We start from the raw sequence: 14,805 nt of genomic DNA on the forward strand, positions 1-14,805 counted from the left end.
TGTGGGTGTAATGTTGGTGTTCAGGTGTTGCTGTGGAAAAGTCGAATAAAATGAGGGTAAAAACTGTTCTTAAGTCCTATAGTCCAAGCAGCTAGATTTAGTTCTTAAACGGTTAAATCCTAATCAATTTCAGGCATTACGACTTTAATTTGTATAAAATTGAAGGTGAAGAAAACCTCAATAAACCAAAATGCGTCTGACTAGTTCCATGCAGCAGCACAGCTCTACATTGGTTTTGAATCATATGCTCACTTTGTGTGGAAGCTACTGAAAAAAAGAGATAATTTTCCACAATTTCTTAAAATATTAATATAAAATATGGTTAGGTATTAGGTAAAACAGAAGTCTTTGTGGAGGGTTGTGCTTAGTGAATATCTGAATATCTGTTGAATTTTCCAACATGAAACTACTGTAACTTCACAGCAACGTCTGAGTTCTACTTTCAGTCTCTTCCCTGTCTGTGTTCTCCCTGTCTCTAGGTCAGCGTGGGCTCTTCTGTTTTAGGGTTCAGCTCATGTCTTAGTTTGGTCCCCTGTTCTCTGTCTGTGTTCGTGTCATGACACTCATCACCATCAGCCTGGCTTCATGGTAGAACTAGACCACTGCTGAAGCTTATCTGTGTTTGTTGTCTATCTTTCTGCTATTTATTTGTTTAATTTTTATTTATTATTAAATCATCTGTTTAATTATATGGTCTCGCACTGGTTTTCCCTTATTTCCTTTTAGAGTATGTTCTCGGCCCTTAAAACCTCTTAAAACGGCCCTTAAAACCTCATCACAACCACCATAATAAAGAGCACAAGAAATGTCTGTTCATTTGTCGTACAAACATATTACGTATTTGTACTAAAGCAATGTGAAGCACTTTGTACCATCCTGAATTGGGTTTGAATTTATTCAAAGAAACAAGCACACATGGAAATTACAGTAAGACAGGTTCATATTTGTCAGTCTAAATGTGTTGACTAATCTGAACACAAAAAGATTTTCTGCTTTTTCTAACTGTATGAACATATTGATGACTGTAAGTTCTGGCTTTTAATTTTTATTAATTTTTATTAATCTAGTGTTCTTTATGTGTAAATTTGAGGAGTCCAAGAATTAATTTTTTTCTGTATCCTTGAACTGTACTTTAGACTTTTAGTTCCTTTTTTTGCAGCCAGTTACTACTGTTATATAAAATAGCAGTAATACAGGAATTGTTTAAATTACAGTCTATTGCTTTGTAAAGAGTTGTTCTTTTGGAACCTTCACCGTTCTTGCAGCAGAGGAAGGGGAACTTCTACACATTTCTAGCCCAACTATGTTTACATTCTCAGTCAAGAGAAATTCTGTGATGCTTGCCTTGCTTTTCTGTTCCTCACACTCAGCTGCTTCTCCTTCCATGAGCTCCATCTTCCTCTAACTGGTCTGATTATTGCTGTAATGTCAGCTGCACCTAGTTCTGTCAGTCAAAATATCAAGCAAACTAAGTTACACTTTGAACCAAAACAGACCTTACATGGGGTGGAAGTCAAGGGGCCAGTGCTAAGCAAGCAGAAGATCTTATGTCCCCTGATATCTTCACTACTTTAGTTAACTTCACCCCTTCTGTAATATTTATTTAGTTTATCATTGAGCTGTTGCAACATTTACAGACAAGTTTGACTGTTCAGAGCTCCATAAACTGCATTATGACCTGGCTGCTTCAGTTCCAGTGGTAACTAATGGTTCTCCTGTAGAGGGGAGTTCTGTGGTTCTTGTGCCGTCCTCCTTGTTTTGGGGATTGTGGAGTGTAGCGATAAGAATTGTAATTTGGTTGCTGTTGGACTATCCAGTCAAATTTCCTAGTTTGTCACTTGGACAGTCTCACTGTCCCACCAAAGAACTGAGTAGGTGTGCTGCCTGTTTATCATTTTTATTGCATGGTATGGAGTTGGGACTGTAAACACCATCTGCAAAACTATCAGACACTTTGTTATTTCCTATTGCAGTCTGTGGTAATTTGACTCTCTGTGATTTTCTTTTAACTGTTCCTTTTACTTGGAATGATCATTCAATTTACATGTTTTAGTGGATTTGAGAAAATCCTAAATATTTGAGTTTATAATCATTCCACCCATGAATACAGTTCACCCTATACTAGACTGATACCCTGTTCATGGGCACGTCCTGCAGCTAGTTTCCAGCTACCCTGCAGTACTGACCAGAATGAGCAGGTTCCACAGCTGGAACCAGCATTTGTCAGAATATTGCACGAGAAAGTGAGGATCATTTCCCGACTCAGCAATTAACATAAACAATTTGATTGATATAAAATGTGTTGAAATAAGTAATTTTGCTTTCAGTGTTGTTTTAATGTTTCTTTATCAACAGTTTCACAGGGGCGGCAGAAACTTTCTTAAAAATGTCATGAATTTATTTCTTGAACAGAAGAATGATACGTGATCAACATGTTAGACACATAAAACTTGAACAGCCCCCTTTTTTCCTGAAGGTGGCACTACTGCTGTTAGTAGCCTTTAGTAACTCCTCGTTACTTTTATTATGGTATCTAAGATAATGTATGTGTACAGTTTTACTTGCAAGATAATGCTCATTACTCAGATGTTAGTTATTATTTTCACATTGATGCAAACAACTTTTAGTAAACCAAAGAATTCTAGATTATTTTCTCTTAGGTGTCCCAACATCTTCTTCAAAGCTTTATTTGCTCCCCACGGCAACTACAGTGCATCTGGGATCAACTTTGAAAGCTCTTCCCTCTGCTTCCGGGTCAAAGGAAGGTCATCAGCACATTGACAAAGATAAATGCAGCGCTGGTAAGAGAGAGAAATACCATCATTATTTATTTACAGACCAACAAATAAGGTTGTGCATGCATATACTGTATAAGTTCCATCAAAACTTAAACTAACCTGTTTCAGGCTTCCTTTTCCAGTACACAGCAAGTAGACAGCCAGTACTGGTACCGCCAGGCCGGATGACAGCGTCATCATCCAGCCCAGCACATTAACCCACCCCGGGTATTTGTAGGTTCGGTTAAATGTCAGGGGCTTGTAATTGGCCAAGGCGCCAATTAAGGATACCTGGGGAAAGAAGGACATTATATTTAAATTAATAATTTAAATTAACACATAAATTCAGCACTCTTAACACAGATGCACCACATGTTGGAATACAGTAAAGTCCATGCACAGCTGTTTGTGCATGCAGGAATCTGTAAGATAATCAATCCGTTTTTGTGACAGGTAACCAAATTGGTAGAGAAAGGACAAAATTGCAGACACCATGTATGATTTGGGAAAGTATAATAGAAAATAAGTGTGCTTAAAGTATGACATGCCTCTTGGCTCTTGTGCTCAAGCCAGTAGCAAAAGGTGTCCACAACAGGACCAATAAAGCTGGCTCATTGTAATTTTCTGATGTAAAATCTGATTTCTTATTAGTAATTATGGTCATTATCAATGTCAACAGAGACTAGCTAAAAAATCAGCCAATAAGCACAGCATCATACTGATATATTTTTAACTGGATTAATTAGAATCACTATGGGTCATACATGTGTGGAATTAACAGTGTCATCCTGTTTAAAAATTGTCAGAACCACTAATGAGAAACTGAAGAAGCGGCTGGGTCTCACTCCTGTCATGTCTTCAATTACATCACACTTGCGCTCCGATCCTGGTAGATGGAAAGGCACGTTTTCTATCTGACGTAACTAGAGTAGCATAGTACTTTATTCATGTGTCACATTTAAATGTTTCTGTCACAGTGCGGGCAGCACTGTTTATACTTGGTGCTTGTCGTGTAGATTCCACTCCCACGACGTGTTACACTGGAATCTACACGACAAGCACCAAGTATAAAAGCTAGATGACACTGAGGAGAGAGTGCCCGCTCTTTGACGAATTTACTTCCATAGACGCCAGCCTTATTTTCCCACGCCCGACTGATTGATGTCCATGACCACGACCTTTGCCTGTGCCCGACCTAGAACTTTGCCTGCCCCTCTTGTGACGACGATCTCTAATCTAATTCTCCAGTGTGACCACGACCTTCGCCCACCATTGACCTTGAGTTTGCCTGCCCCCTTTTGCTAATACGATCTTCCCCGTTACCCCCCACAGAGCCAGAGTTCCCTCCCCGCCGCGCTGCGGCGCTTCCACGGCCACACTCCCGCTCCAGCTCACCTCCGGCCGCCTTATCACCGGCCAAGCGCCTCCGGTCCTCCTCTCCTAGTACGACGACTACTCCATCCGCTCCAAGCATGCCTGCGAATGCGTCCCCGAACTCGGCCAGTGACAGTTTCAGATCATCAAAAGTGTGAAATTTGGCCGACTTTGCAAAATTGTTGTAGTTCATGGTTCATGGTTCATGGTCATGCCACAGCATATCAATAGGATTCAGGTCAGAACTTTGATTAGGCCACTCCAAAGTTTTCATTCTGTTTTTCTTCAGTCAGAGGTGAACTTGCTGGTGTGTTTTGGATTATTGTCATGTTGCAGAATCCACGTTGGTTTCAGCTTGAGGTCATGAACAGATAGAGGGACATTCTCCTTTTGTTAAACCGCAGAATTCATAATTCCATTAATCACAGCAAGTCTTTCAGGTCCTGAAGCACCAAAACAGCCCCTGACCATAAAACTATCACCACCACCATATTTTACTGTTGGTATGATGTTCTTTTTCTGAAATGCAGTGTTACTTTTACAGATTTAATGAGACACACTCTCATCTTCTTTTTGCTCAGCAGTGCTTTTCGTCTTGGCTCCCCATCCCTTTCTTATGTCATGAACACTGCCCTGATCGACAGGTAACTCCTGGGAAAATTCACCAATGTTCCATGTTTTCACTAATTGTGGTTCGCTGGAGTCCCAAAGGTTTAGAACCTTTTCCAGACTGATAGAGCTCAATTACTTTCTTTCTCGTTTGTTCCTAAATTTCTTTGGATCTCAGCATGATGTCTAGCTTTTGATGATATTTTGGTCTACAACACTTTGTCAGGCAGGTCTTATTTAAGTGATTCCTTTATTGAGGTGTGACAGTAATCCTTGACTAGTATATATTATTTTTTGATTAGCTGAAACATTTAAACAACTTAAAACAAGTAAGAAAGCACTTTTCCACACCACTGCATATACAGCATAAGGACTTTCATAGAGTTTACTGCAATTAATTATTATTTACCAAATATCCAGCCCATTATCAGACACTGAAGACTAGAGAGGAAGAGTTTGGAGGATGCATTCGTGCCATAGTAATCAAAAAAAGTTCTCTACGTCCAGGTCTACGCAGCACAGTGGGAGCCAGGTCAATCACTGGCATTATCACCCCCTCCATCATAACAAACTAGAATTTATGCATCATTTAACAGTTAATATCTGTTTGTTTGTTAGTGTGTGTATTTATGTGTGTGTGTGTGTGTGTGTGTGTGTGTGTGTGTGTGTGTGTGTGTACACATTTTGATGCCACCTGTGAATCCAGGCCAAGCAATATAGTCATGATGAAGAAGCATATCACCCACAGCTGGGGTAAAGGCATCATGGCCACTGCCTGAGGGTACGCAATGAATGCCAGACCAGGACCTGTAAGAAGAAAAAAGTTATTCATGTAGCTACAAGCATTATCTATTTTGAACACTATTGATTACTTATATTGTTTGTTTTATATAGATACTCCCAAGCCATTATAAGTACAGTACCTGACTCTGCAACTTCTGCAATGCCAACATTGTATTCATGAGCCATGAAGCCCAGCACTGAAAATACTGCAAATCCAGCCACCAAACTGGTAGCAGCGTTCAACAAACAGAGCCAGAAACAGTTCCTGCCAGAGAGGTTTGAATTTAGGATGCTAATTTGGGGATATTAAAGGGGTGTGGTTTGATTTAAGATTTTTGGGGACTGACGGGTTCTAAATCATACCTGTAGCAGTTGTTGTTGTATGGATTGTAACTCCCCAGTGAAACCAACACTCCTCCACCCACACCAAAAGAGAACAAGACCTGAGTTACAGCCTCCATCATAGTACACAATCCCCTGCAGGGCACCAGGCAGAGTCAACCCTCTGATCAGCAACACCAGCAGCATCACGTATGGGAAAGTGGCTGTAAAATACACCACCTGAAAATAGAGATCCAGCATTTTAGGGTTAATCTGGAATTCACTGTGTTGCACCCCAGACTCTCTAACAGCCTCCAGGCTTATACTGGATCTGCTCATTTTAACTAAAGATTTGTGAGATGGGCACATCTGATTTCCACTCAGCCAAAGAGGCAAACGTTTCCACACATTTTGTAATATAACTGTGTCACGGCTCGGACCGTGGATGATGTGCCAGGCTGTAGTTCCATGGATTCCATGTGGTTGCCCCTGTCACATTGGTAGGTTGGTAGGTCGGTAGGAGAGTGAGGCGCAGAGTACTTGATTATAAATACAAACAAAAGCGGCACAAGGGCTAAAACAAAGGAAACAAAGGATAAACAATTACAGACCCAAAGGCAATAAGGCCAGGAACATAAACTGGAACAAACCTAAGGTGAGTTATGTGCATGTCCACATCATTGTCGCATCCCATACTGGGTTCTGCTTCATGGTTCTTATGGAGCTGGGATGGATCAGGACTCCATAATCATGTGCAGGAGCACCCGTTGTGGTTAAACCTTAGCCCATGGGCGTCACAGCCCCTGATTATCTGACTGTCTGCACCTGTTGTTGTGGCCCCCTCATTTTTAGTCTTTGTCGGGTTATTGAATGTTTGTCAATGTACTGTGGGTCTTAATGCCCCATCTTGTGAATTCATGCTTTCCTGTCTGCTTTCATTGTGAAAGTTTCTTCCTGTCTGCATCGACCCTGTCTCACTCTGTCTACATGCTCAAAATTCAAATTCTTGTAGTCATTGAAAGTTTACTATTGTTTCATTTTTACATTTCAATCCTAAACACCAACCTTTCCTGTAGATTTCACACCTTTCCAAATGCAAAAGTAACAAATGACCCACATTGCAATGGCGCAGAGGAGGATCTCCCACCGAACACTGCCCAGTTTGTCAATGCCACCTGAGATCGCCAGCACACGCCGTCTGGAGATACGTTGTTTGTTAGAATATCTGGAATTCTGTTTGCATTCACAGTGTCCTTAAAGCTTTCTTCTGTGTTTGATTTTATAAACTTACTCCCAGAATTCAATTGCTGGAGATGTCAAGCTGGTGTTTATAGTCTGGTTATATTTGTTCAGTGCGTTGAAGTCCTCACAATTTTCTACAGGAAGTGAAATATATATTTAGTTCATTATTCTTAATTTCTTGAAGCTGTTGCACTACTGTTATGTTGCTGTTGTTACCCATGCCAAGATGTAGTCAGTGTTCATACCTGTGTTCCAGGTGTGGCCACAGCTGGCCCAGGGCAGTTTGGCATAGAAAGAGAAGCACAGGTACAGAAGTGCCCAGGCAAGGATGACGATGTAAGCCATGCAGATATAGACCCTCATTATAACACCTGTGTAGCCGATGCCTTAGAGAACAACAGTACATTTGTTTCTAATGAATATTAGGCTATGTTCTTCAAATCTCCATTTAACAACATTTTTACAACACCCATATAGCCTAACAGCAATAATACCACAAGCTCTGAAACCTTCACTGTGTTCATATATTAAACATTACCTGACTTGTATGTGGACAGCAAAGAAAGAATTTCATTGTACAGAGAAATTTAATTTCTTCCATATACATGACAATAACTACTATGAATCCTTGAATTATTGAATATATTCAACAGATGAGAAATGAGAACAGATGAGAAAGATGAGAAAGTTTCTTCCCCACTCACCCTGAGCAATTGGGCACAACTTCTCCCAGCAGGTGATGCTTGCTTGCTGTGTGTACTGACCCATCGCACTCTCCAGAAGAAACAGGGGGATCCCACAGGTCACCACAACCACCACGTAGGGCACCAAGAAAGCACCTTGAAAATAAAATTCATTACAATGTAACATACGTTTTAACAGAATATTTCTCATGTTGTCCATTTGTGTGTTCATAAGGTTAGAATTGTGGTTATAAAACATGATATTTAAATGTTCATACATTACTTCATCGTAAACCATATTGTCACAGCCAATACACCTCCAGCCCACCAGAGAGCACCAGACCAGACAGAGAGACGGCGACCCGGAAGCGGAAACGAGAGCGGGCAGCGTAGATTATAAAAGTCAGGTAACCCCGAGGAGACGCAGCTCTTTGAGTTGAATCTATTCAACTAGCCTTGTTTTCCCACGCCCAGCTGACTAGAATCCACAACCACGACCCTTGCCTGCCCCCTTTATTACGAAGATCTACTGACGGATTCCACCTCGACACCACGACCTTCGCCTGACACTGACACTGAGTTTGCCTGACCCTTGTAAGAAGACGATCTCCCCGCTACCCCCCATGAAGCCCTAGTTCCCTCCACGCCGCGCTGCGGCGCGTCCACGATTCCACTCCCGTCCCAACTTACCTCCGGCTTCCCTCTCCCCGACCAAACGCTTCCGGTCCTCCTCCCCAGCGCGTCCTATGTCTGCTCCCCGTGCGACGACTTGTCCCCTTGCTCCCAGCATGACTGCAAATGCGTCCCCTAACTCCAGCAGTGACAGTAAGAGCGGGCCATCTCCTGACGCAGCAGGCATGTCCACCATGCAAGAGACGGTCGGTCAGCTGACCGCGTTCCTACAGCTGCAGCACATCGCCATCCAGGATCACCAAGACACGCAGCTCCAGCAACAACGCGCACTGCTCCAGGTCAGCTCCGCTCTCGCTGACCTTTCGGCACATGTCCACGCGCTGCAGTCCCAGCCCAGCTGTCCCGGTCCTGCAGTCCCCACTCCAGAGTCACGTATGTCCACCCTGGCGGGATTGGCCCCCCTGCCACTTTATGACGGTGATTCCAAGAGTTGTCGCGGATTTGTCACGCAGTGCCGGCTGCTTCTCCGCCTCCAAGCCGCCCATCTCCCTGACGAAGAAACGGCGGTCGCGTATATAATTACGCGGCTGACCGGACGCGCGCTGGAGTGGGTCACGCCGCTGGTAGAGCGACGCGACCCGATCTGTCTGTCTGTCCCCGCCTTCCAGGGGCAGTGGTGGCCTAGCGGTTAAGGAAGCGGCCCAGTAATCAGAAGGTTGCCGGTTCGAATCCCGATCCGCCAAGGTGCCACTGAGGTGCCACTGAGCAAAGCACCGTCCCCACACACTGCTCCCCGGGCGCCGGTCATGGCTGCCCACTGCTCACTCAGGGTGATGGGTTAAATGCAGAGGACAAATTTCACTGTGTGCACTGTGTGCTGTGCTGCTGTGTATCACATGTGACAATCACTTCACTTTACTTTTCCTGGACCGCCTCCAGCTCGTGTTTCAGGGAGAGACCGGGCGGCGCACGTCGTCTTTGCGGCTCCTGTCGCTACGTCAGGGAAATCGGAGCGTAAGCGATTACGCGATTGAATTCCGAACCCTGGCGAGCGACAGTGGGTGGACTGACGCCGCGCTCCCCGCCGCGTTCTACCACGGCCTCCGGGAGGCGGTGAAAGACGACATGGTAAATCGCGATTGGGGAACCACGCTGGACAGTATAATCATGCTGGCCACGTCCATAGACAGACGTCACGCTGAGCGCGACCAAGAACGGCGTAGCCACGCCCCTTTCCACTGTGCCCCCGCCGCGCGCCTGCATGACGCCCCTAGGGCTCCGCCCCCCCGTCGATCCTACGAACCCATGCAAATGAGCCGAGCCCGACCCCCACTCACTCCCCAGGAACCTAACCACCTCAGCGCCGTCTGTCCCAACCGGCGAATCAAACCACACCCATCTGGAAAAGACCCACGCTTCCCTGAGGTCCGGAGTCCCCTGGCGAGGACCAAGGCCATTCCCAGAGCCACCACCCGCTGCTCACTTCCCATCATCGTCTGCTGGAATAAACCCAGACCCGGCCACCATCAGGGGCGAGCGCTGGTGGACTCCGGGGCGGCCATGTCGATCTGGCCACCCGACTCCAGCTCCCTGTCTCCCGGTGTGATCCCCCCCGTGCGGTTATGGGACTGGATGGCAGCCCGTTGGGCTCAGGCAGAATCCTTTTCCAAACCAAACCCCTACTAATCTGCCTTGAGCTCAATCATGTGGAAACCATGACATTCTACTTAACCACGACCCCCCCATGACCCAATTGTGTTAGGATACCCATGGCTGACCACCCACGAGCCCCTCATTGACTGGACCACAGGCACCATCAAACAGTGGGGACGCCAATGCATCCACCACCAACCCCGACAGGCCACGCCCCCGAACCGCTCTGGACCCACACATGTAGCAACGATGAGACTCGGCCACGCCCCTCAACCCATGCCATGCTCCCTGCCTAGGACCAAGACCCCGGTCCAAGACTGCAAACCACGCCCATTAGCTGAAACCACGCCCCTTAGAGACGATGTGACCCAAAAGCTGCCAGAGACCACACCTCGATCTCCACATGACACCACCTCCTCCTTACTGGGGGTCCCTGACTGTTACCATGACTTTGCTGCGGTCTTTGACAAGGACAAGGCAGCAGAGCTGCCCCCCCATAGACCTTATGATCTGGCGATTGACCTGCTCCCTGGTGCCTTACCACCACGAGGCCGACTGTACTCGCTCTCACTTCCAGAGCGAAAGGCGATGGATGAGTCGCTAGTGGGTAGTAGCCTAGTGGGTAACACACTCGCCTATGAACCAGAAGACCCGGGTTCAAATCCCGCTTACTACCATTGTGTCCCTGAGCAAGACACTTAACCCTAACTTGCTCCAGGGAGACTGTCCCTGTAACTACTGATTGTAAGTCGCTCTGGATAAGGGCGTCTGATAAATGCTGTAAATGTAAATGTACATCGTGGCATAATCCGTCCTTCCACCTCTCCAGCTGCTGCCCCATTCTTTTTTGTGGGTAAGAAAGACAGGGGACTGCGGCCATGCATTGATTATCGGAAGCTGAACGCGATAACTAAAAAGAACCGGTACCCCCTCCCACTTCTGAACACCGTCTTTGAACTCCTGGCAGGGGCCACTGTCTTTACTAAGCTGGACCTCCGGAATGCATACCACCTCGTTCGGATCCGGGAAGGGGACGAGTGGAAGACGGGTTTTATCACGCCATCCGTACACTGTGAGTATTTGATAATGCCCTTTGGTCTCTCGAATAGCCCAGCTGCCTTCCAGGCGCTCGTTAATGACGTCCTCAGAGACATGTTGGATCAATTTGTGTTCGTCTACCTAGATGACATTCTAATTTACTCACCCAACCTCTCGACCCACATCTCCCACGTCAGAAAGGTCCTCCAGCGCCTTCTACAAAACCGTCTCTTGGTGAAATTGGAAAAGAGTACTTTTCACACAGGGGAAATCTCCTTCCTGGGGTTCCAAATCAGCCCCCAAGGAATTGCCATGGATCCCATCAAGACAACCGCAGTCACGGACTGGCCTGTACCCACCACCATTCGTCAGCTACAACAGTTCCTCGGATTCGCCAACTTTTACCGTCGCTTCATCCGCAACTTCAGCAAGGTGGCACGACCCATGACCTCCCTCCTTAAAGGCCAACCAACCTGACTCCACTGGAACCCCCAAGCTCAGCAGGCATTCAGTAAACTCAAACAGCTATTCACCACGGCCCCCATCTTATTCCACCCAGACCCCCAACTCCCATTCGTCGTTGAAGTTGACGCGTCTAGTCTAGGAGTGGGGGCGGTACTATCGCAACGCAACCCCCTGGACCACAAATTGCACCCATGTGCCTTCTTCTCCCGAAGAATAAACCCGGCGGAGCGGAACTATGATGTCGGGAACAGGGAACTCCTGGCCATCAAACTGGCCCTGGAGGAGTGGCGCCATTTGCTGGAGGGGGCAGTCCACCCATTTTTGGGTGGACAATCCGTCCTCCCCTATCCTCTCCCAGTCATTCCTACTGGCCCCCGTACGCTGGACCCTCATGCAAGAGGTGATTGCGGATCACACACACCACCCCCCCCCTCCTACCACGCCTCCTAACCTCACCTACGTGTCACCCCCTCTCCGACCACGCATCCTACAATGGGGGCATGACACTCCATTGGTCGGACACCCTGGACGTCAGCGCACCCTGGCCAACATTCAGCAGACGTTCTGGTGGCCAGGCCTGGCCTCAGACGTACAGGCATACGTTGCCGCTTGTAACACCTGCGCCTCACACAAGGCCGACACACAGAGACCCCAAGGCCTTCCCCTGCCCCCATCGCCCATGGTCCCATGTCTCCATGGATTTCATCACGGGACTGCCACGATCAAGAGGGATGACCACCATTATGGTACTCGACGACCGTTTTTCCAAGATGGGCCGGTTCATTGCCCTTCCAGGACTCCCAACAGCTGCGCGAACCGCCGACATCGTCCTCCAAGAAGTGGTGCAGCAGTTTGGACCCCCAGTAGACCTCCTTTCTGACCGCGGCCCCCAGTTCATCGCCAGATTCTGGCGTCACTTCTGGGGACAATTGGGGGTATCGGTCAGTCTGTCATCAGGGTACCACCCCCAGTCCAATGGCCAGACCGAGAGGGTCAACCAGGAGGTGGAGACCTACCTTCGCTGCTACTGCTCGGCCCGACCAACCTCCTGGTCCCAACACCTCCTCTTGGCGGAGCTCGCACGGAACCAGCACAGTTCCTCGGCCACAGAGCGCTCCCCCTTCGAGGTGGTCACTGGCCTCAGACCCACATGGTTCCCCACGCCCATGGTCGAGGGACCGGTGCTGGCGGTCAACAACCGACTCCGCCAGCTCCACACGGTCTGGTCCCAAGTTCACCGGGTCCTCAACCGCACCGCGGAGCGCATGAAACGACAGGCGGATCTCCGCCGTCGGCCGGCCATCATGTACCATCCCGGAGACAGAGTTTGTGTCTCCACCCGAGGCCTGCCTATGCCGTCCAGTCCCCGAAAAATAGGACCCCGCTTCATTGGACCCTTCAGAGTGACTCGACGCATCAACCCGGTTGCATATCCACGCACTCTGTGTGTCAGCCCATTCTTCCATGTCTCCCACCTCTGTAAGGCTCACTCACCCCCTCTGCAACCCCCCCCCCCGTCTCTGGCACCATCTCCGCGCCGCATCGACGGCTCTCTGGCCTACACGGTCCGTCGCCTCCTGGACGTCCGGAGGCGGGGCCGCGGCCTAGAATATTTGGTGGGCTGGGAAGGCTATGGACCGGCGGATCGGTCCTGGGTTCCCCGGCGGGATATCCTGGATCCAGCCCTTCTCCTGGATTTCCATGAGCGCCACCCTGATTTGCCGGGCCCTTCAGGAGCCGGGCCTAGGAGGGGGGGCTCTGTCACAGCCAATACACCTCCAGCCCACCAGAGAGCACCAGACCAGACAGAGAGACGGCGACCCGGAAGCGGAAACGAGAGCGGGCAGCGTAGAGTACAAAAGTCAGGTAACCCCCGAGGAGATGCAGCTCTTTGAGTTGAATCTATTCCCCAGAGACGCTAGCCTTGTTTTCCCACGCCCAGCTGACTAGAATCCACGACCACGACCCTTGCCTGTCCCTGACCACGAGCCTTGCCTGCCCCCTTTATTACGAAGATCTCCTGACGGATTCCACCTCGACACCACGACCTTCGCCTGCCACTGACACTGAGTTTGCCTGACCCTTGGAAGAAGACGATCTCCCCGCTACCCCCCATGAAGCCCTAGTTCCCTCCACGCCGCGCTGCGGCGCGTCCACGATTCCACTCCCGTCCCAACTTACCTCCGGCCACCCTCTCCCCGACCAAACGCTTCCGGTCCTCCTCCCCAGCGCGTCCTATGTCTGCTCCCTGTGCGACGACTTGTCCCCTTGCTCCCAGCATGCCTGCAAATGTGTCCCCGAACTCCAGCAGTGACACATATAGTCCTTGTGGTATAGACTACAGTAACAATATTCGTGTAAAATAAAGCAATTCAATATATCACAGTGTATCTTGTACATAACTTAGACTTACCTCCACCATTTCTGTAGCAGAGATATGGGAATATCCAAACATTTCCTAATCCAACTATGTTCCCTGCGACAACCAGGAAAAATTCTATATTGCTATTCCATTGCCCTCTTTTTTTAATTTTCTTTCTCCTACCCTTAACCTCTTCACAGCTCACAAGTTCCATCTTCTTTAGTCTGGTCAGATTAAAGCTCCTTGTCCCTGATCTCAACGCTGGCTTTTCCAGTCAGAAATATGAACTCAATCTAGGAAACATCTTAAATAAATCTACTTGTGTTCCAGGTGTGATCACAGATTGCCCAGGGCAGTTTGACATGGAAGGAGAACAAAAGGTGTCTGTTATATTAATTTAATTGCAATATCAACAAACTGAATTCATTTCTCTGAAACTGTGTTTGAGCCTCACTTTCTGTTTACTGCTACATGCTCACAATGAAAACAGAAAGTTTGTTGTTGCTTCATTTTTACATGTAAAATGTTGGTATCTACAGCCCTGCGCTTTAGGGTCATATTGCTCTGTTCTGTTTTACCTAGATGTTGTCCTGGTGTCTGTCTCTGTGTGTGTATTTCTTTTTTGACATTGAGAAAGCAAACAACATAATGTGGAAGGATGGATTGTTCATTAAACTTTGTAAATTATCATCTCAGGCCAAGTGTACAGATGGTTCAGGAATTTTTGGCAGGAAAGAACTCTTACAGTAGGGAAGAGCTATTCGCAGAAATACACAGAAAATGCAATGCCTTAAGGCAGTACAGAGAGTCCTTTATTATTTTCTACTATGATAAATTATGTTTTTGGTGATGTTGAGAATGGGGT

At 47.5% G+C, this 14,805-nt stretch overlaps 1 pseudogene; it reads right to left on the reverse strand.

Moving 5' to 3' along the window:
* Positions 1-5,210: 5,210 nt before the first annotated feature.
* Positions 5,211-14,269, reverse strand: LOC114801996 (sodium- and chloride-dependent GABA transporter 3-like; annotated as a pseudogene).
* Positions 14,270-14,805: the final 536 nt, after the last annotated feature.

Source organism: Denticeps clupeoides, chromosome 13 (genome assembly GCF_900700375.1).
Source record: "Denticeps clupeoides chromosome 13, fDenClu1.1, whole genome shotgun sequence".
Classification (NCBI taxonomy): Eukaryota; Metazoa; Chordata; class Actinopteri; order Clupeiformes; family Denticipitidae; genus Denticeps; species Denticeps clupeoides.